We start from the raw sequence: 25,088 nt of genomic DNA, 5'->3' as shown, positions 1-25,088 counted from the left end.
GTGGCCATAATTGAGTGACCAAACAGGAACATTTTTGAGAGTAAGAGGATGGCTATTAATATTTATGCTAGAACAACAGACTCAAACAGGAGCATCCCTGGCTTATAGCCTTGGCACGTCAGTGCAGTAATCCTGAGAATGACAACAAAAACATCGCTTATTGGCTATGTGCACTTTGGGCAGAAGCAACATGAACAGTGCTGACCAATAGAACTTTCTACAATGATGGAAATGTTTTATTTCCAGGTGTTCACTATGTGGAATCTGTCCAAGGTGTAGCAACCATTAACTACATTTGGCTACTGACCTCTTGAAATGTGGCTAGTGTGACTAAGGAACTAAAATGTTAATTTATTTAATTTTAATTAACTTGACTATAAATAGCTACACATGTCTGGTGGCTACCGATAAAGACAGCACAGAACTAAATTTTAATTTTAACTTAGGGTTCTTTGGATTTTTATGGCTATTTATCACAAGAGGTGATAAGAGGTGTTTTAACTTGGGACTTTATTACGACAAAAGGATTAATGAATACCTATAAATGATATTCATAGACTAAAAATGATAAATGATATTCAGTTGGAATAAGTGAGAATATACATATGTAGTTAATATGGCAAATAAGTCTCTGATATTTATTTCTAATTCCACTTCACTAAAGACTCGTGAGATTCTGGATATTATCTTTGTTATTGTAGTGAAAGGAAAATAATTTCCCCTCTTTCTAGGTCCCTTCTGTAATAAAAGATGTTAACAAGAGAAGAACAAACAAAAGTTCAGTATGGACATTTCCTATAAACACAAGAGATACTCAGAAAAACGAACTCCCTGAAGTGATTTAAACCACTGCCTGAAATTCTATCTTGAGCTACTGTGTTCCTCTCCTACATTTGCTCTTGCAGAATTTTGCTTCGTTTTGTTTTCTTTTATCCATGACTGATCCTCTGCTTTGGAAGCCATGTAGTTCTCACGCAGGTTGGTGTGAAACGCTAGCTAATTGCTTGACCCTGGGAATGGCTCTGTCAAAATAATCCCAAAGTCCTCAGCTCCTTTGCTTATCTAGCTGCTTCTGTGTGTGTCCACCCTGTTTCTGTGGGAAGAAGGAATTTTATATCTCATTTCTTGGCATAAAGAGTTACTGCAGCTTGAGTGTAACAAATTGGATCCCCCATTGGGCTAAAGTTTTAGATACCATTAAGCAGTATAATAGCATGTTTGGAAATACAGGCTCCAGTGAAACAGAATACCTGAGAAAAGCTATTCAATCAATTACTAACTGGATGATCTTGGGCAAAACATTTAACCTTCTATAGTTTCAGTCTCCTCTTTTATAAAACAAGTTTTAAAAAGTGTTTCTCTTCATGGGTTCCTATGGGGCATTGCATGCAAAGCACAAAGCACAGTTTATAGTATATAGCAACCATTAATTCAAATCAATTAAATATTTTGCACCTTTACCAAGTGTGCTAACGGCTGAGAGATGTGTCATGGAGCTGAAAGTTTAGTGGACAATCTTGCCAATACTCCAATCCCTAACTTTTTGTTGATATGTGCCGTGATTAGATAGTGGGTTCAAGAAGATGTTACGGATGCCAGAGAAGGTTTCCTGGGAAAAGAATTAAATACGCCTCAAATTCTGTTAGTGCCACCTTGAAAATTTTGTATGCAATCAAGTCCTAGGAAGTTTGGACTCATGTTCACAATTGAATTTAAATGTTTCGCATCTTTCTTTTTGGATTTGTTTTCCTTTTTTTTTTTTTTTTTTTTTTAGGTATGTTTGCTGATTTTTAGCTATTTTCAGGAGTATGTTCTAATCCAAGGAGTCAATATTGTGTAATTATAAGTCGTACTATCATCTATTTATGCACTTACTCAATAAGGACCTGGTGAGAAGTAACATGCCAAACACTCTGCAATCTGCAAAATGTAATGGAGAATACATCAGATGAGATGTTTGCCTTCATGGTGCTTAGAATCTAGTGTGCGACTTATTGTCTATGTTCATGATATTATGTTTTAATGAAGTATGTTTGATTTAGAGTATTATATTAGTTTCCAGGTTACGGCATTGCAATTAGGTATTTGTATAGACTTTACTCTTTCTAATATCATTATAAAATACTGGTTATAGTCCCTGTGCTGTACAATATCCTTATATATTAGCTATTTTATACATAATATTTTGTACCTCTTAATCCTCTACACTTGTCTTGCCCCTTTCTTGCTCCCCCCTGGTAACCCCTAGTTTGGTCTCTACATCAATGAGTCCTATTTCTGTTTTGTTATGTTCATTCATCCATTTGTTTTATTTTTTATTGGAGCAGGTGGTGCCAGGGTGAGAGTCCTGTGTGGTCCAGAGCGCATACTGGATCAATCCTAGTACACAGAGTTCCAGATAGCTCCCAATCTGCCACTTTCAAGAGCACCAGCAATGGCTGCCCTTGCCCTGTTCAGATGTAGTACTGGCTCCAAGCTGGATTATCTTCCCACAGCTATGCACTGTGCTCAGCAATCAGATTCTTTGCCCTAGTGGGGGTATCAAAGCATGAGGGGCCAGAGCAGACACTCAACCTGGGCCAGAGTCCGCATTGGGGAAGTCATGGGAAACTGGTCAGTCACAAGCAGCCTCAATCTAGTTCCTCCATCTTGCTTTACGAGTGAGCAAAAGTGCACACATTCTTCATGAGCAGAATCTGAGTTTCTTACAGACCACTGCCAGTTTCATTGTTCTTCAAACTGTTACCATCAGAACAGTGATTCCTCAGTTCTTGCCCCCCAAAGAAAATAATTCCATGGAAGTTACATAGAGCAGTTTCAAGCAGAAGGAGTTTTATTAAGCAAAATGAAAGTACACTCCCAGAGGGAAGAGAGCAGGCTGTCTGGAAACCAGAAGCATCCCCAGCAATGAGGGTAGGGTTTGCTTTCAGAGTAGTAGAAAGTCCTTCCCTGTGTCTGAATCATTTGATTGGCAAAGTGATTAACAGCTTTAGGTTACATAACTTTTTGCCTTGTATGCAGGCTCTTATACATAAGCACCCAAGCAAAGTACACAAGTTGGGGGGGGGGGCAAAAACCACAATGCTAATTTATCATAAACATGGCATAATTAACCCCAGGTTACTCTGGGCCACCTCTTAGGTCTTGATGCACCTGTGCCAACAAGTGCTGGCAGTTTGGAAAGCCTAGTTGTGTTTTTGTTGTTGTTGTTGTTGTTTATTTTTCTTTTAGCTCTACTCTGCCCTGATAAGCCTGGGAAATTAGGGACCATTAACCACAAAATGAAGCCTCTCTGGGCATGTTCTGGTCAGTGTCAGGATCAGGGAAGCAAAGATAACTCTGTCCAGGCTGGGAAGGGTCCTGCTCATGTCTGCCTAACTACCTAACACAACCAGCCAAGAGGAATTGCCTTCCTGGTGTCGAACCCCAGGACTGGGATACTGAATTTGTGGTTTGAACCACTTACTCCTCCGGAAGGATCTCCGAGCCTGTGTAAAATCCCCTGCTCCTGTGTTCCCTTCTAGGGCACAGGGCACAGCCTAATTCCTTCTCTTCTTTTCTATCTGACTCCGTGTGGATATTTTTTTACTCTCTTGGCCTTGGTTGTATAAGAACCTTTCTGCCAATCTCCTGTTTATTTTCAGTGAGACTTTTTCTACATCTAAATGTATTTTGAAACAATCAAAGTGTTCCCATACTCTACCGTCTTGCTCTCCTTCCTCTATGTTCACTATGATTATGGGTGCCCTTTGCAGATACAACCTGAAGTTACACTTCGTATGCACATCATATCCTTTGTGTGTGGACCAATGTTTCTCAACCTGTCAAGGCTGAAGGACCAGTTCTTTTTTTTCTAATCCATTGCGCTGATATTAATAGGTAACCCACACTACACGTGATCCATCACTCAAGATAGACAATACTAAAACTAATTAGTAACCGGTGCAATGACATAAGTCCATGGACTGTGAGCTTGAATGTCACAGGAATAGCAAATTCTACAAAAATTTCTGACACTTCATTTGTATACTAGCAACAAATAGTGCATGTACCAACTCCTGTCCACAGACCACAGGATTAGGAGATCTAGTATAAATGACACTAATATGGGACTACAACTATCATGTTCATAGAAGCTACTTCAAAGGAAAGGAGGAGGAGGAAGAAGAGAAATGTTCCCATTTTAATGGCTTGTGTATTAAATAGACTGCATAAGATTTACACCCTGCTCATGCTAATAATATTAATATACATCTACATCCATAGCAAATAAAGTACTCTCTCAATCAGCTCCATTGAACCCTACCCAGCATGAAAAGCCTGGGCAACTGTGGTATGTTAAAGTTGAGGGAGGAAGTTTTCAACTTGCCCTTGTGACTCAGATAGAAATATAAATGGAAAATATTTACATTTCTAATTGGCAATAGTTTAAGGGGTCAATGATAATAACAACTGTACTGTGATAGTTTAGTATCCTAAATATCCTAATATATCTGAAACAACTTGTTGCAAACAGTTAATACAGTTTTTGTAGTTACTCATTTTGCTCCCAAAGGTTATCAACTTCATCAAGTCAGAATATATCCTATTGGCCATTTTTATAAAGGAAAGAAAAATTTAATAAACTAGTTTAGAGCATGTTTATAAATACAACTGATAAAGAAATATATATTATCAATTAATTTTTGTTTATCATAAACTAAGATGAAATGGATGTATTTATTGAACACAGGCAGAAGGGTCTCACAACACTAATTAGTCATATTTGTAGATGTCCACTAGTTCCCAACTTCTAAAAGATGCTTTCTGATGATTGTACACATTATAAAGTGATACCTACTATATTTTAATAGGAAAGTAAAAAAAAAAAAAATAGACTCTAAAATTACCCATAATCCCACAATCTAAACTCAAACACTAAATCACCTTGTGATGTATTCATTACTATCCTTTCAATAACACTGATTTTCGTGCTTGACATAACTAGGCCTGCCTAACATTTCTGCTTCCCATAGTAATAAATTTCTGTGGGAAATGAGGATTCTAAAACTGCAGCAAAACTTTGAATAGGAAGCTCTTTGTTGATGCAACCACTACAATGTTGAACTCTCTTGGTCATGTGAATAAGACCCTGAAATTCACAAAAGAAGAAATTATCTGGAACTTTTTGGCTCAGCAAGAATCAATGCTTAAGTCATATCTGAATTCTTGTAAATTCAGAATTAATGGGGTCTGAGTTAATGAGGTTTGATTGTATCCTGGGCTATTGATGAAATTGCAATGCCACGGATTCAACGCAGTGACTTTGTGGAAGTTGCACTCATCGCGGCTTCAACAAGGGTTGGAGAGAGCAGATTCTTCCTGGTACCCAACATCAGCGCTTTTTAATCACACTCTTATGCAGTATAAGGTAGACCTATAAGATGACCTACCAGAGGAAGTCAGCACTTTTTGAGTCAGCACCAGCATATTTTTTACTTTGCTCTGCAGCCCCCTATTCACTTTCAAATGGATCAGGTTTCCTTTCTTTGGATCTTTAGCTTTTGTCCGTTAGCTTTTCCCCTGAAGACTATTTTATCAAACAAAGCAAAACACTTTAGAAAAGGGGGTAGTACATTCTTTGCAGAGTTATAGCCTATGCTTTGTTTATGTACAGTGAACACTTACTGAGTTAGCACTCCCCATAGGAAAATCTGGGGAGATATCAGAAAAATGTTTTCAGTAATTGCTACTTGGTTTGATCTCCTGGTATTTTGTGGCGTTTTATGCAGCATTAATGGTATAGCCTGAGATTCTCAGGGTACAAAAGAACTTCTAAGTACAGGTCCATTATCAAATGGAAGGGAGTCATTTTTAAACCTCAGAGGGAACCGGAAAAACTGGTATTTAAATGCTGCTCTTGAAGGAATATAACATGCCTTAAAGGAAGCTTCTAGGAAGGTTTAATCCATTTTAATATCTGTGTGTGTGTTTGTGTGTGTGCACAAGAATGCCTAATCACAAAAGCCATCAGGTGCCTCTCTTTCAGGTACAGAGAAATATCTAATCAAGTAATATTCTTTTTGGAAAACCATCCAAATAACTTTCAGTATCCCTCTTATACAAGTTTGTAATTTATGTAAATTCTGGGGCTCTTGAAAAGCCTTTCAACTTCATTTACTTTAGCCTGAAAATTGTTATTTCTGGTCTTTAAGCTTGAATATCCTCACTCACAATATTTGGGACTTGGAGAGTGACAGAGAAGGCAAGAAGAAGGTTGTAGACAAGGTTGTATCACCACGGTGGGTAGCTCACTAAGTTCAACTGCCCAACGACTAAACTATTCCCCCAGATCTGAAATCTAGTCTTATCAATGGGTAATGAAAATGCCCATTAATTTGGTGGAAATATATGCCCATTCCACTATCTGTAGTGTTCAGGATACACTCATTCTCACTCCATATTATACTGTACCTTTATTTTGTTGTATCATTATTCTTCAATATCTAAAGTGTATATATGACTAGGAAAGATGGTCCAGGCAGATACTCAATGTGTCTGGTTTCTAATTCTATAGGACTGAGAGCAAAGTATTAGAATCAGCTACTGGAATTCCAGCTATGATGGGCACTGAGAATTGTTTTTCTGATGGTACCTGGAAATATGAATTATGCTCTTAGGAATCTGGTTTTTGAAGTTAATCAGTCTGAATTCACACTGAGTTACCTGCTATGTTATGGGTTTGTTAGGTTTACAAAGGAAGGAACACACAAGGTCAAGTTGGTAAAGCAAGAGAGATTTATTAAGGCATCAGAGGGGGATGGGCAGAGCTCAAGATGGTGCCAGCCCCAACTGTGAGGAGATGCTAGGCTTATAAAGGGTCTGTGGCAGGAATCTGTGTCTTTAGTTCATGGAGGAACTTGTGTCAGGAACAATGAAGAAGGAGGAGGGGAAGGTCAAGGGAGGGGTAGGGGGTTGAGTCCCATGACAGAGGGCAGGTAATCCTTATAGGTAGTTAATCTATGCAGGCAGTTGTTGTCTGAAGGCCATTGTTTCTTGCTGCCCAACTTGAGACTCCGCATTCTGGGAAAGGGTATAGATCTTATGCCAGGACTACTCAGGTCCGCAGCAGGTCTCCAAGGTGAAGAGCCACATTTGGGGGACGGGAGTGCCTGTCTCCATCATCCTAGAAACCTATCAGGGTTGTCTCTCCAACCCTTAGTTTTCTCAGCTGTGAAGTAGAATAAAAGCACATACATTGTAGTATTGGTGTAATAATAAAAAAAGATAGGGTGTGTAGTTGACGCAGGTAGTTGTAGCTTTGATAGTTGAAGAAAAGAGGCTGAATCTCTGACACTTTCACAAAGGAAAGAAAAAATAGGTGCACGTATCTTAACTGAACCTAAAAAGTGATTCCATAAACTAAGTTTTTAGGAGATATGGGGAGTTTACTAGGAGGATAACACAAAGTCTGTTCAGTATACCTGAAGTTGTTTACCCATTAGGTGTTCCATCAACCCTGAGATTCTCAATTCGTATTTCTCATACCCTTGGATATTAAACATACGTGAAAACACCTAATAAAAATAGTAAATGACATGATAAAGGATAATATAGATAGAGTGATTTCTAAGCAGCATAGGATACAATATCACCTTATTTAACATGTCAGCATTAAAAGCAATAGCTAGTATTTGAGTGCTGACAAGCAATATTCCAAATGATTGATTTAAACTCCCTGTAAAATCCCATGAGGTAGGTAACGTTATTAAATTCACCTTAACAATGAGGTACACGTGGGCTACATAATTTGTCCACTGCTTTGTTACTAGTAAACAGAAAAACCAGATTAGAAATTTGAACAACTTGATTCAAGTGTAGATCCTGAATGCCTAAATTCACCAAAAAGTATTCTATCTTTACCCCCATTCTCTGCCTTTTATTGAAATATTGATGTCTCTGCTGAAAAAAAAAAAAAAAAAAAAAAAAAAAACCACTTAACTATGTTGACTATTTGAATGGTTTCAAATGTGAAAGTAGTTGTGTTGTATGTGTCAAAAGTGGAAGTCTGGTTTAAGTGGACATTAAAAGCAATCACAAGAGAGTAGTTGGTTCTGGAGCCATATACTTGGTTTCTGTTTTGTTTTGTTTGCTTTTTAGCGTCGTACTCATGGCTTAGGGAAGTTCACAGGCTAGGGGCCAAATAGCACTGCAGCTGCCAGCCTACGCCACAGCCACAGCAACGCAGGATCCGAGCTGCGTCTGTGACCTACAACACAGCTCACAGCGCTGCTGGGTCCTTAACCCACTGAGAGAAGCCAGGGATGGAACCTGCATCTTCATGGATACTATTTGGGTTCTTAACCGCTGAGCCATAATGGGAACTCCCCATAGATTGGGTTTCATATCTACCTCTTCTGCTTTGGAATTATTTTCTCTTTCTAGTTTAGCTTCCATATCTTAAAATAAACTTATTAGTACCTTCTCAGAGGTTTCTCTGAGTTCATATAAGTTAATGTGCCTAAAGTATTTAGAACTAGCCCGGACATAATATGCAATGTATGGATTCGTTCATATCATCATTTTAGCTCCATAGGCAGAACTAGAATAATATGGTAGAAGTTTTTGGAAACAGATTTCAATACTGTAAAAAATGATTTAAAAGACTGCCCAAAGAGGGAACTAGAACAAACGAGTTCCTCATCATTAGAAGCATCAAAGGAACCTGGATTTGGTATAAATTCTGAAAGGTCTAGTTACTTCCTGGATCACTGTCAGGCAGGCTCACTGGAAACTGACTTTAATTAGGATATTTTGTGCTTCTATGTCCTTTTGTAATCTTTATCAATGAAGACCACATCCATGGCTATTAGCACATGAGAGCGAGGGGACCTATAGGAGTTAGACTAGTGAGGTATACTAGAAAGATACAGAGGCTTAAGTCAGTGAAGGATTGACCTTGTCATTTGGGGGAAATTCCTTAACTGCTTTGAATATTTTACTGAGAGAGAGAAAGTGACAAACAGAAAGAGATGCTTAGGGATATGGTAGATAAAAAATACTTAGAATCTAGGAAGAACCGTAAATGAGGTTTTCGTTTCATATGAGCGAGAAGGAATCAACAAAGGCCTAGAGTGTGAAATACCACCCAGGAGGACCTATAGGTAAACAAGCAGGGAATCAGGAGGACACTGGCTTGCTTCCAGGGTTGGATTAAACAGGGTAGGAAAGCACAGAAACAGAGGAGGATCCAAATCTTGAAAGCAAATTATTTGCTGCAGAACCCCCCTCAGAGACCTCTAGCAACATCCCTGCCACCCTTTTTTGAGAAACAGCTCTACCTGGACTTCACAGTCATAGCTCGGTCAAGAGAATTCTGGTGAAATAAATCACACCCCCACCCCACATTTGAGCTATCTCTGGCTACAACAGTATAGAAGCCACCATTCTTAAAGCGTGTCATCTTTTATTTATTAGCATCAAGAAACATCCTAGAAGTAACTGAATTATGCGATCAATGTTAATGCTAATCAAAGTTATCAACGTCGAGTGTTCTCTTCTCCACATGGCGTGGTCCTTGCTGCTCCCATGATGCCAATTGCATGATTTGTATCTAGCCCTAATTTGCTGATTACACTGATCTTCTCAGTTCCTGCTATTCTGAGTCCTTACCCCCTTGCTATTTTTGGTTTCAGTTCAGCATTAATATTAGGGAAATGCCATTAGACAGAACAAGTTATTCAAAATAAAATCCAGTCAGATAAATATTGGAATCTAAAACACATGAGTCTCTTGAGTATCTACATCATTAACAGTTAGATTTTTAGTAAAAAAATTCAATCAGATTAGGATGGAATCTGGTTAAATATATATACCTTTATTACACATATATGCCTCAGTCAAAATTTAACAGGAATCAATGTTACCTGCCAAGTACAAGAAATTACTTCCTATAATAAGTGCATCTTGTCTCATTTCATTCATTTTCAGATGGTAAGTACAAATTCATACATAGATGAGTTAGACCATCAATGCATGATACTCTATTTCTTCTTGGAGAGAATTGAGTTTCTGGAATGAGAGGAGATGATTCAAGAGGTGTTAAAGGGAATGAAAGCTAATGTACACAGTTGGTGCAAACTCGCTCCCATTGCACCAAAGCAGGTGCACCTACTGCTCCCCTCTTATTGTCCCGAGAGAAATGCCACAAAAGAAAAACAGCTCTGCCACTTACTGTGCTGTGTGGTCTTGGGCACATTGCCCTTTAATTTCAAATCCTATGAGAAATGATTACTTCTCAGGGAATTATGAGGATGGGGCGATTGGCAAATGGGAACTCTCACTGCAGTGCTGGACGTAGCACACAGTCGGCACTCAATAATTTTTCTGGCCTCCCTTTCAGTTTGGGAAACCTCACCCTTCTTTCTTCACCCTTCGATGGTCCTGATGACCTGCTTTAGCAAAACAGAGTATGTTATGTTGAGAGAATAAAAGGGGTCGGACATTCTAGGTCCTGCTCATTACTTCAAATGACTCAACTTCTGGCTTCGGAACTGGGTTCTATGGTGCATTAGGTTTTACATTTATACTCTCAACATAGCTGTGTGTAAGGAAACCCCTACCATAGTGTACTGAGTTAGTTTTTAAAGTAACTCTGTTTTTGCTGTTTTTCTGACCATAAAATTATTGTTGGCTAAGTATTGTGAATTTACATGAAATAAAGTAAACAAAAATGTCTGTAATTCCACAGTTCACATAACTCTGATGTCTTTCTTTCTGGTCTCTGTTTTCCTATCTATCATCTATATATCTATCTATCTGTTCATCCCTCCATACCTACATGTAAATAGATGCATATAAATACACATTCATAAAACCATATACATATATATAACATATACTATACCTATGTCTAAATATGCATTTATAAATATGGAGAATGTACAAATAAATACATATATATGTGCATATGACATAGGTACTCACCTGTATATAAATATATGTACATGTAAAATGTGTGCATATATAATGGTTGAGACTGTCTGTTGTGTGTGTGTTTATATATATAGAGAGATGTGGTCTATTCAATTGTTTCCAGCTTTTTGTCTATTAGCATTAATGATGTAACCTATATATTATAAGCTTTTATCTAATTTATATTGTAAGCTTAAAGTGGATCTCAAAAAATTGACTCACTAGCTCCAAGGCAAGCATAGTGTTTAACTGCTGTGCATTCAAATGGCATATCTGCTGTCATTTATTTGGATTAGTTGGTGGTACTGTCGTATCAATAGTTTAATAAAAATAAAAATTACATTCTAAGAGTACTCAGATTTTTAAATGTGTTGCTTTTTAAAAGAGATTTTTACAATTCAACTTGCAGAGTCCCTACCAAGCTGAGCTGAGAAAATAAGATCTACTGGGTTATCTTGAAGCTCTCTCCTTGCAAACACAGGAAACACAAATTTATCAGAGCTTTAATCAATAGATTATAATGTAACAAATCCTAAATCTGTAGATTTCTTCAAAAATGGAAAATCTCCCTCAAGGAACATTCTTTGTAGTGAGGATCCACATCCCCAGCTCACTCCAGATGCTCATGCTTCTTCTGTTCCCCGGACTCCCTGCTGCTCCCCACTTGCTCACTCTGGTCCTGGCCTGTGGGCCCTGCTTCCTGCTCCATGGGGCAACCACTGTTTATTTCAACAGGTCTTATTTTTTTGGGGGGCGGGGTTCGCACCTGTGGCATATGGAGGTTCCCAGGCTAGGAGTCCATCCAGAGCTACAGTTGCCGGCCTACGCTATATACACAGCAATGCGAGACCCCAGCAGCGTCTGTGACCTACACCACAGCTCACAGAAATACCACATCCTTAACCCACCGAGCAAGGCCAGGGATCAAACCGCAGCCTCATGGTTCCTAGTTGGATTCCTTTCCGCTGCGCCACAACAGGAACTCCAGATTTCAATAGGTTTTTATCACCGTTTCTGCCTTATTTCAGTTCCTCTGAATCTTCTCCAGTCTTATTTGGGAATTGTGGGCTACCAGTTTCTCTGCCCTTCTTGTCTCTCCAAGTGGAACAAGCCCTCTTCATGCCATGGAGGACGCACCCGCAATACCTTTACTTTAGCTCTGCCTTGGAAGGCTTTGCTGGCTCTCACCTTAGAGCAGGACGGCTTCCCATTTGATGAAGCAGAGTTGATACCCAGATACCTTGAGAATGGTGTATAAAATTATTGTTATCTTGGTCTGCAGGTCTTCAATAAAATGAGTCTGAACATTCATTAAATATGAGCATGTGAAATGAGTACTTTAAATTTACCTCCATTGTGTAATGGCAGTTATACAAGCAAATAAAGAAATAGATGATAAGAAAATTTCATTTTTTTCTGTAATCATCTAATCTTTTCCAGAGACCCTGACCCATGGATAGTCAGGAAGGTTTACAAAATTTACCAATTATGAATCTATCCCTCTTTGTCAACTTAAGCCCATCTCTATCTTGCAAGCATCCCATCAAGACTGTCTTCCCTTTCTTTGATCCTTATCAAGAGAGTATCTGAGAGTATCTGTGATTATCTGAGAGCAGGAGAAAGCATTCAGCCTATGTATGCTGGAAAGAGGTGATATTTCACCTCTGGCTCCCATTCTCCACATCCAGGAAGCTGGTCTCTGAGTGAGCACTGTCTCAGACATCTTTTGAAAAGTACTTCTGGCCCCATCTCTAGGTTTCATGATGAGATGTGTGGCTGCTGTCTGCCCCTGGGGCTGCTATGGTCTGCCCATTTGACTTGGTCAGGTTCTCAGACCCATCTTACTTCTTGATGGTGCTATGGTGGCTCCAGAGTCTAGACTGCAACAACTGAACCATCCCTGGTCTGGTTCTGCTCAGTTGCCCTCAGTTATAGAGTAGTATCCTCCTGTCACATGTCACAGCAATGCTCCCTGGTTCAGTTTCTCAACCAGTAAGTCAGCTCTCTGCATTCCCTGACCCATCACAGCCCCAAACACACTTTGTTTGGCACTTTCCACGCTGGAGCATGGTTTCCAGATCTGGATTATTAACCTGGCCTCACCCTTGCCCATCTCTACTCCTCCAACCTCTTGATGTTAGAAAGGGGCCACACAAAACAGAGACCGTCTCCCAGGAATATAAGGAGGATATGATCAAAGCACTGTTGCTGTTACCTTTCCCCTAGTTATGATGTACCCTCCTTCCTCTGGGGGCACAATCAGGAGACTTTTTCCTGCTGACTCTTCCTTCTCGTTTCCACAATCAGCAGGCCAGAAGGACGGGTTTTCCTTTTTCTTACTCTCTGGCAATGATTTTTACCTTGCTTATCTTCTTCTCTCTCTCTCTCTCTCTCTCTCTCTCTCTCTCTCTCTCTCTCTCTCTCTCTCTCCCCCCTCTCTCTCTCTCTCTCTCTCCCCTCTCTCTCTCTCTCTTCTCTCTCTATCTCTATCTCTTTCTCTCTCTCTCTCTCTCTCTCTGGAGGCCCTAAACCTGTCAACTTAGCCTTAATTGCAAAGAGAATGAAGAAAAGGAAATAAGCTTACATCTAATGAGCATACACGATTAGAATTTTAGAAATATTATTTTCATTACCTATTTTATAGCATGGCTTTATTGTTATAATAATAGGAGAGATTGATTTATAAGAAACCCCATGGAGTGTTCTATTGGAATTAGGGTAGGAAGAGCACTTATGGGTTTCATACCATAATAATAACAGCTAACACTTAACAATATTGCCACGTGGTAAGTTCTGTTCCAAGCATATTACATACAACTCGCTTCCTCGAACAATTTTATGAGGCAGGCATGATTATTTTCACTCTTTTTGAAATAGGGAAGCAAGAGCACAGAGAGGTTACTTCTCTAAGGCAAAACAGCTATGAAATAAGAGAACTGGGCTTTGAACCCTGACATGGCTCCAGCCTTGGTGCCCTTGACCACCATGCTTTTCAACTCTGGTAGGCTCGTGGCATCCCTTTTCATCACTTTCCTTTATTCCTTCTTTCCTCCACCATTTGCTTATTGTGGGTCTTCGAGATTCTGGACGATGTTCTAACAGCTAGACTCTATTATTAAAGAAAAATGATACCTAGGACATATAAAGTGAGGAGGAGAAAAAGAAGCAAGCTTTATCTTATTCATTACTCCAGAAAGAAAAGAAAAATCCCTTTAGTGACCAAAGTAGCAAAATTTTGTCAAAGCCCATGCTTGTATCATCAAGGAGCCCAGTCAGGCAGAAGAACAACTTCCCTACTCACATTTTCCATGCTGCATTGGGTGAAGAAACCCATGAGATATCATGGGGAAAAATTAAAAATTTAAGGCTCAGTATCTTAGCCAGCAAAGGTCTATTTCTCATTCTCACAAAGTCCAATGTAACTATTCCTGGTTAGGCTATTCCTCTGGGTGTTCGCCCTCTGAACAGTGACTTGGCATATGGAGGTTCATGAAATGTTTCCATCACTCAAGTGAACAGGAAGGAGACAATGTATGGACAGCCTGAAGCATTTTAATGCATGGCAGCCACTTTACAACCATGAGGTTATAAGCTTAATGTTGAAAGATCAACACACCAGAAATAGAAAAACAGAAGGATACTAAGGTCCTTGTTGATGGAATTCAAGCAAGTAAATCAAGATCTGAAACCACCAGGAGTTCCCGTCATCACTCAGTGGTTAACAAACCCGACTAGCATCCATGAAGATGTGGGTTTGATCCCTGGCCTCGCTCAGTGGGTTAAGGATCCAGCATTGCAGTGAGCTGTGGGGTAGGTCGCAGATGCAGCTCAGTTCTGGCATTGCTGTGGCTGTGGCATAGGCCGGCGGCTTCAGCTCCAATTGGACTCCTAGCCTGGGAACCTCCATGTGCCGTGGGTGTGGCCCTAAAAGACAAAAAAAAAAAAAAAAATCTGAAACCACCACCAGCAAGGTATAAGTACCTATTTGTTGGACTGCTTGTCCACCACTATTTGTGTTTTCTCTCACTGGCAGTGAAGCATCTCCAAATTGATACAAATGCATGCTATGTATTCACTTAATTTATTTTAAATAATAAATACATACACATATATATTTGTATGTTATTTTTTATATATATCAACTTAAAATAAGCTCTCTTTTTATGAGTTTTTGAGATATAATTCAGATATCATACAATTTACTCATTTAAAGTGTGCAATTCTTTTTTTTTTTTGGTATATTCAGAGCTATGCAATCAATTTTAAAGTATTTGACCATCCTCAAAAAAATCCTGTACCCTTTAGCAGTCACTCATCAGCAGTCTTCCTGAAAACTTTGAATCTATTTTTCCTGTTTATAGTTTTGTCTATTATAGATATTCACTATAAATGGTATCATATAACACGACTTTTTTTTTTCCCTTGGCCATGCTTGAGGCACATGGAAATTCCTGCACCAAGGAAAAAATCTGAGTTGAAACTGCAATCTATGCCACAGCTGTGGCAATGCTGGATCCTTAATCCAATGAGGTGGGCTGGGGATTGAACATTTGCCTTAGCAGTGACCCAAGTCACTACAGAGAAAATGCCAGATCCTCAAACCACTACGACACAGCTGGAACTCCTGTGACTGACTTCTTTTACTTAACTAATGTAATCAAGTTCCTTCCATATTGTAGAATATATAAGTACTTTAATCTTTTTATTTGCTGCATAGTATTTCATTGTAGAGATGTTCATTTTATCTATCCATTCAGCAGTTGGTAGACATTTGAGTTGTTTCCACTTTGGCTTTAATATGCATATTAGTGCATGTGTAAGTTTTTGTGTAAACATATGTTCTTATTTTTCTTATTTTTCATATCTAGGAGTAAAATTGCTGGGTCATATGGTATCTCTATGTTTAATCTTTTGAGGAATTTCCAGAGTGTTTTGCAAAATGTCTCTACCATTTTATGTTCTCATCAGCAGTATATGAAGGTACCAATCTTGCTATATCCTCACCAATATTTGTTGTTATCTGACTCTTTGATAATAGCCTTCCTAGAAGATATCAAGTACAATCTCATTGCGGTTTTGATTGGTATTTCCTGATAGCTAATAATTCAATTATCTTTTAAATATAGACTCATCCTAACTAAAAATATCTATAAAACCACAGATATCTCTGTTATATTTTAATGCACATTAAGTAAATATTGAAATCAAATTATTTAAAATATGCCACACTTGCAATTTGCTGCTTTACTTTCTTTCATCTGCAACCCTTTGGTCAGCCTCCCTCTACATTTTTCCTTTTTTATAGACATTCCAGTGGACATGGAGCAAAGTTATCCTAAAAGAGCTATTAAAAACCAACTCATATGGAAAAAAAGAGAAAAGAAAATAAAAGGTTTAAGGTTTTCATTGACTGCAATTTCTACATGAGCCAACAATGAAATGTGGTAGCTCAAATAATCATATGTAATATTAGACAGTGGTGACTAAAGGAGATAATAGAATCCCCAAAAAGGGACATGCTTTACAACTGGCCATACAACAGCTGCAGAACTGGATTCATTCTGGGGGCCGCACATAATGAGAGATACTAGCAAACCAAGGTCCATTAAATGAGGACAATCCAAGTGACAAGGCTAATAAAAACAAAACTCCAAATCAGAGCTTGAAGTATCTGAGGATGTTTGCACTGGAAAAGATAAACCTAGGGAAAATGATAGTGATCTCCAGATCCTTATAAAGCAATGAGAAACTAAAAATAAACTTGTTTTGTGCCCTGGAACTACAGTTCTCCCACACTTCTCCCAGTGGGACACAATGTTTTCCAGTTGATAAGTGAATCCCAAAGGATTAAAAATAATTAAAAACCACAAGTCTGGGATTGAGTCTTCCTTGCTATAAACTAGAGAAGACTGAGGCTCTTCCTCTAACATTCTTTTGTTCATTTGTTATTGAGAGAGATATAGGTGAATTTTTGGCCAGTAAAAGAGGAATTATACTCCGTTATCCTCAGGGGATGGTGAGTCACTCAGGAAGTTAGAACCAGTGTCTGAGACTTCAATTCAATATAATCATATAGGATCTAATAGTGGAAAGGTCAGAATGTAACCTGAAAATACACAGATGCTATTAGATAGATCCTGATACTCAGTATGTGGCTACACTCAATGCCTAACTTCCAATAACATAATGTTTTTTTAGTTTTTTAAATGAGACTTTCTGACTTTCTCTTCTGCTTTTAGCTTTAGGATTTACCTTACTCCTCCTAAATATTTGCTGCATATTTCCCAGCCTTTCCTAAAATGTGGACTACTTATTATGTGACTTTGGATTTTAGTGTGCATATGGAATGGATTTACTTTGTGGTATATAAACTTTTAATTAAATAGAAAGATACAATCATCTCAATTCTTTCAGCCTTTCTGATTAAGTCAAGGAGAAATTCTCAGTTTAATTGTCTCTATTTAATTCATTTTAATTCTTACCCATCTTCTCATGTTCAGTCTTTTTCTAAGCTAAATAATAATATCTGTTAATAATATCTAAAATATTGTGTTTTCATTTCACTTTTTATATGGTTACTTTCTGTGTAATTGGCTTCCATTATACCAGAAATATAAACTTCATTTTAATACAGAATTATTTAAACAAAAAAGTAATTCAGCATAAAGAATGATATTAAGTAACAGTACAGTTGGTATAGGATATGGCCAAATTTGAAACGGTGGTTTGATGATGACCGGACTTTGAGAAATGTGGGACTGTTGTTAGGACACATCCTGTCTTTACCCAGAAACATATAAAAATAGTGTGATGGGAGATTGGCTTATTTTTATTTTTCCCTTTGGCATCTATTAGTCTAATTAGATGACCTTCTTTTCTCCCTTCTTATTCACACAGGGTTTCCTATGCACTGTCATGGCAGGTGGTAACTATCCCTATTAGGGAAGATGACCTTCTGTATTTAATTGCCTGTTTACTAGTCTATTCCTTCAGAAAATAAATTCCTTGCAAAAAAAGCAATAGATCTGGAGTCACTGTTTTTCTCAATGAAATGTATGTATTATATCGGATTTTCAATAACTTTGGCTGAATAAATAAAATTACCCACAAAAAGAATCATGATTTGCATACCCAATCTGAGCACTTAAGTCCTTTTCCCTCTTGAATTATGCTCTACTCTGCACTTATTTCTCATTTGGATGCTTTCACATACAACAAGACCCACAATGCTCTGCTTCCAGGTATATTTATTCTGCCTCCGAAGTTTTTAGGATTTCTATGTTAGTTTTGTTTGTTCTTTGTGTGTAAATTTTTGGAGGCCAACACGGAGAGGATGTTAAACTTCCCCTGCCATGAAGAAAAATGTTATAAAAAATTAAGTGCATCATGAATGCCTCCTACGTGGTGTGCATTTGACTCATTAAGAGAATGGTCACTAATAATTGGACGAAAGATATTGCACCCTTTAATATCACTGATCTAAGAAACTGTGTTTGTGAGTTTGTTTTTAATCTCTGAGACTTAATCTTGTAATTGAGGAAAGTCACTTATAGGTAAATAATTGGAAATATAATCTAATGCAAGCATTTTTAAAAAGTATCCTAAATTCTTGGGGGCACCTAGGCTTATTTTCCAAGTTACAATTGGGACTAAGTACTATTTAATTTATGCTTGATATATGGGATTCTGATTTTTCTGTCTCAAAGAAAACCAGGGTTTTTAATGTCACTGTCATGTCTGTCATTTCTCCTGCCATTTTCTTGAGCTTAGTGTCTGATTTATTGAGACTGAGTCCAAAGCTGACCATATTTTATTATACATTTCTTTATTGCTTCTTTTAGAAAAGTGCTCTATTTCCTCAGGTAACAGTGACACTCATTATCTTATCCATGAAGGCATGGGAAGAAAACTCTGTTTAAACCTCAATTTTTACTCAGTTCTGTTCACCTGAAATATATCTAAGGTGACAAAATCATCACCAGCCTATCAGCCAATCTGCCAGAATTGTCCTCCTCAAAATGACTTATTAACCCATCTTTCTTGTACCAGATGTGGTAATCCATCTTTAAATAAATGTTTTGTGTGATTTTAAAGCTTTTTCTCCCTCTTCTCAGACCCCAGCTTTGTTTTATTTTTCCTTGTATGTTCTAAGATAAGGAGGAAAATATATTTCCCATTGGAAACACATCAAGTAAGAGGATAGTGGAACATTTTTAAAGCACCAAGAGAGAAAACTGTCAACTTGGAATTTTATATCTGGTCAAAATACCTTTGGAAAACAAAGGCAAGATTTCTGATTTCTGATACAACATGTAAAGAGCTTAGAGGTCGTCATTCTCTTTCTTACAACAAGAAAAAGCCTAAGCAAACTGAAAATCAATGACTTAGGTTCATCAGAGAATTGAGGTCAAAAAGAAAATTTCCATCCTTAAAAACCAGAAAGATAGGAGACTATGGAAAATTACAACCAAGATCACCTAATCTGTGCAGAAGTATTGGAGCTATAAAGTGGTAGGTATGCTTGAAAAGTAATTTTAACACACTGCTGATTCCCTAGTGTAGGAGTAAGAAACTCCTACAGGTTTCAATCTTAGACCCCCTCACCTATAAACATATATTTTCATGGAATTTACCTCTAGGAACTCCATTAGTTTCTTGACTTGAAGAACCAAGAAATATCCCTGTAGGTTTCAGGAAGGAAGAGGATGAAGGTAACCATTTGAAATATACTCCATGGCATATGGAGGTTCCAGGCTAGGGGTCCAATTGGAGCTACAGCTGCTGGTCTACACCACAGCCACAGCAACGCCAGATCTGAGCTGTGTCTGAGACCTACACCACAGCTCATGGCAATGCCGGATCCTTTACCCACTGAGAAAGGCCAGGGGTCAAACCCACACTCTCATGGTTCCTAGTTGGATTCATTTCCACTGCACCATGATGGGAACTCCAGAGAACATCCTTCTTAACACAGATATGTTCTCTAAGGCAGCCTTGTCTACCTGGAAGAAGGGCCAATAGGAAAGTCCACACCTCTCTAGCTTTACTGACTCACCTAGAGGAAGGAAAGACAAATTAAGAAATATTTCTGAAGGTCGCAACACAGGTATTCAATCCTACTAAAAAATTGAGAATTAATCATAATGTTATAGAGTGTTTCCTCTACCCCAATCCTTACCACCACATAGGACCCTTGTGTAATAACAGTGGTTTACAACCAAAAGAGCTGGAAGACATAGATCTTTTTTACAAAGGTGTTTTTAGGGAAACCTGGAGAAAACAGGGGAAGAAAAAAAAGTAAACGAGAATACTGAAAGAAACTATAGCTTTGGTACCTAGATATACAGGAAGTATTAAATACATTCTAGCTCCGAGCCAGATTAATATAAAAGCTCACAATAAAGATATCTTTATCTCAGTTCTTATTACTCAATACATCATAACCATAATTCAATAAAAATACAAATTATTTTAAAGGCAGGAAAAAAACACATCCAAGGAATCAAAACAAGCATCAGAAGCAGACTTGAGTATAGATATAGATTTTAGAACTATAAGAAAATTTAAACAACCATGATTAATACTGTAAGTGCTCTTGTAAAAAGATATATAACATGTAAGATAAATGGTAAACAAAGAGATGGAAACTGTATGAAAATAAAAAGGAAATGATAAAAATCCAAACACTGTAATAGAAACAATGACTTCTTTAATGGGCTCATCTGTAGACTAGAAAGAATCAGTAAGCTTAAATATATGTGAATAGAAACTGATGAAATTAAATGCAAATAAAAACAATAGTAATAAGACTTAAAAAAAATATACAAGAAGTGTGGGACAATTGTAAACATGTTACATGTGCATAATTGTTACATAAGAGAAGGAGAAGAATGAAAGAAAGAAAAAAAATAATTATTTGGATTAATAGTGGCTGAATACTTTCCAGAATTAATGATAGATACCAAACAACAGATCCAGGAAGCTCAGATAATACAAGAGAGAAAAATATAAAAAGTATGTAAACAAACAAAAAACTACATGTACATGAAGAATATTCCAATAACAAGAAATCTAAAACAGAATCTTGAAAAAAGGCATAAGCCCGAGGAGAAAAATTATGCCTTACCTAGAGAGAAACAAGTATAAGAATTATAGTGAACCTCCCATCAGAAATTTGGCAAAGAAGAAGAAAATAGGGTAAAATAGCTAAGGTGTAGAAAGAAAAACAAAACCACCAGTCTAGAATTCTATATCCAAAGAAATTATAGTGTTCTTCAAAGGTCAAGAATAAAATAATTTCTCAGACAGAAATGATAGAATTCATTATCAGAAGACCCACTCTGCAAGAAATGTTAAAAGAAGTTCTTCAGAGAAAAGGGAAATGTGTAGTTCAGAAAATGGGAACTACCTAAAGAAAGAGTGGTGGCAAATGAATAAACATAGGTAATATAAAATTATATATTATAAAATCCTTAATAGATAACACTTTGTTCAAAGAACTAAGAGTACCAATATGTTGAGTGATAATAGCCTCTGGTAGGTGAAAGAAGCTGTAGCAGTTTATATGGGACAGAGGGACAAATAGGGAAAACTCTCTTACAAGGTACCTGGTACTCCCAATGAAGTGGTATAGTATTATTTGAAGGTGGACCTAGATGAGCTGTAAATGTGCATTGCAAATTTTAGGTTAGACATTAAAAAACTTTAAAAAGAAGTATACTTGGTATTCTAAGAGAAAAGAAAAAGCGGAATCATAAAATGCCCAATTAAATGGATTGGCAAAGAGATCCTGCTTTGTAGCACTGGAAACTATGTCTAGTCACTTATGATGGAGCATGATAATGTTAAAAAATAGAATGTGTACATGTATGTGAGATAACTATTAAATAATAATAATAATAATAATAAATAAACTGCCCAATTAAAACCAGAAGTGGCAGAAAAACAAAAAAGGAACAAATAAAACTCTTGAAAAAAGCAAATTAGCCAAATATAAAGCAATTATAAACATGGTAGATACTAACCAAAATAAATCCATAAAACAATACAAATGTGAATTGTTTTAAATACAATTAAAAGACTGTATAACTGATTTTTTTAAAAGGGCCTAACTATATGTAGCCTGAAAGAACCGATTTTAAATATAAAGTCACAGATAGGTTAAAAGAAAAAGGATGGCAAAACATGTATCACACTAACACTAATCAAAAGAAAATGGAAATACTATGTTGACTTCAGATGAAGCAAACTTTAGAACAAGGAAAACTGTCCGAGTATCATATAATGCTAAAGGGATTAATTCTCTAAGATGATACAACAATCATTAACATATATGTACCTAAATACAGATCATCAAAATACATAAGGTAAAGGCGGACAGAAAAGCAAGGAGCAAGAAGTAAATCCATTACTATAGTTAGAGGATTCATTACCTCTCTTTCAGTAATTGATGATACAGCCAGCAGAAAATCAGCAAAGGTATAATTGAAACACTACCATTAGTCAACTGGATCTACTTGATATTTATAGAATATTTAATTTAACAACAGTGAAATATACATTTTTCTCAAGCTCAAATGCAGCCCTCATAAGATAGTTGAAATTTTTACCATAAAACACGTTAACAAATTTAAAAGGCTAGTATATTAAAATCATATAAAGTATGATTTTAGAACATGATGGAATTAAACTAGAATTTAATAACAGGAAGACAGCTGGAAAATCCAAAAATATTGGAAATAAAAAAAACAGTTCTAAATAACACATGGATCAAGTGGGAAAAAAAAGTACTCAAGAGAAATTTTAAAAAATTGAACTAAGTGAAATGAAAATACAACTTATCAAGTTTTATGAAATACAAAAGAGGCAATGTTTACAGGGAAATATGTAGCATTGAATGCATATATTTTTTTTAAAAAGAAAAATCTAAAATCAATAATATCAAGTTCCACCTAAGGAAGAAGAGGAATTTAATCTTTTTTAATTTTTTAAAAATTTTATTTATTTATTTATTTTTCATTATAGCTGGTTTACAGTGTTCTGTCAATTTTCTGCTGTACAGCGTGTTGACTGGGTTACACATACATGTAGAGATTCATCAGAAGTGATTAGACATAGTTCCCAGTGCTATATAGCAGGATCTCACTGCCCATAATGCAAATGGAAGAAAATACATAATAAAAATTAGACTAGAAATCACTGAATTTAAAATCAGAAAATCAATAGAGAAAGGTCACAAAACCAAATGCAATTTGAAGTAGTCAATACAATTGATAAATCTGTGGCAAAAGAAAATGAAGCCACAGATTACTAATATTAATTAAGTAAATGTCATCACCACAGATCTTATGAATCTCTCTCAATTAAGGTGACAATAAAGAAATATTATGAGCTACTCTAAGCCCACAAATTAGATAATTTTGATGAAATTGACTGATTATTTGAAAGAGACACATTACCAAAACTCTCACAAAAGCAAAAGTAGATCATCAAATTGGCCTGTAATTATTAAAAAGATTGGACAAATAATTGATAATTCTCTAAAACAGACAGCACCTGACCAACATGATTTCACTGGTAAATTCTACCAAACATTTAAGAAAGAAACAATTCCTATTCTTTATAACCCCTTTCAGAAAGTAGAAACAGAAGAAATATTTCCTAACTATGATGCCAGCATTACACTAATACCAAAAACAGATAAAGTCATTGCAAATAGGAATACTTCATGTCAACATCTTTTATGAACATAGATCAAAAACCCTCAAAAAAACATTAGCAAATTGAATTCAATAATGTGCAAAAACAATTGTATAAAATGACAAAGAGGGATTTATTCCAGTTATGCAAGGTCAGTTCCACATTTGAAAATCAGTTTCTGTAACCTACTATATCAATAGGTTAAAGAACAAAAAAATTATCAGTTGAAGCAGAAAATACATTAGACAAAAGTCCAACATCCATTCATGATAAAAAGTCTCAGAAAATAAGAGAGGATAAATTCCTCACTTTTGCAAATAACATCTCTAAACTACCTCCAGCTGACATCATGCTTAACAGTGAGTTTCCAGGATGATTTCCACTTAAGATCAGAAATAAGGTAAGAACCACTTCTTCCCCCCACTCTTTTCTGCATTGTCTAGGAGTCCTACCTGGTGCAATAAGACAAGGAAAGGTAATAAAATTATGCAGATCGGAAAGAAATAAAACTTTTTTTTTTACAGATGACAGACATTCTGTGTAGAAAAACCCAATGAATTGAAAAAAATACAGGAGCTAATAAGTGATTATAGCAAAGTCTTAGGGTACAAGATCAATATGCAAAGCTCAATTGCTTTCCTTTATACCAGGTATCAGAATTTAAATGTAAAATACAACACCATTTACATTAACACCATAAATAAAATATTTAGTTACACATTTAACAAAATACATACAGGATGAAAATGAGGAAAAATGTAAACTCTGATAACGGAAATTTTTTTAATCAAAAGAAATGGAGAGATAATCCATGTTTATGGTTTGAAAGAAAGTTTTTTTGAGATGTCAGTTCTTCCCAAATTGATGTATTGATTCAACACAATATGTGCAAAATATTAGCAAGTTATTTTAAAGATATGGACAAAATGTTTCTAAGGTTTATAGGAAAATAAAAAATGTCAAGAGTAACAAACACAATATTGAAGAAAAAGAACAAAGTAGAGGATTGATATTACCCAACCTCAAACTTACTATAAAGTTACCGTGTAAAGACAGCATGTTATTAACAAAAGAATAGACATTTAGATCCCGGGAACAGAATAGAATTTGACCCACATAAATATAATTAACTTATTTTTTTATAAAGGAGTAAAAGTAATACAAGGGAGAAAGAACCATTTTGTTTTTAACAATGGCATTGGATATCCATATGAAAAACAAAACAAACAAACAAAAATCCAAAACATTAATCTAGCACATAACTTATACCTCCCACAAAAAGTAACTCAAAATTAATCATAGGCCTAAATTTAAAAATGTTGAAGTTTAAAACTTCTAGGTAAACTTAGATTTTAGTTATAACCAACTAAGACTAATGAGTTTTCAGATAAAACCAAAAGTAAGAACCATAATAGAGACAGAAATTAATAACTTGG

Source organism: Sus scrofa, chromosome 8, assembly GCF_054392235.1.
Source record: "Sus scrofa isolate SSC_HxYL_T2T_F1_AM1 chromosome 8, Sscrofa_HxYL_maternal_Yorkshire_Landrace_v2.0, whole genome shotgun sequence".
NCBI lineage: Eukaryota > Metazoa > Chordata > Mammalia > Artiodactyla > Suidae > Sus > Sus scrofa.
The sequence above is the reverse complement of the archived record's forward strand: the minus strand, read 5'-3'. Positions refer to the sequence as shown.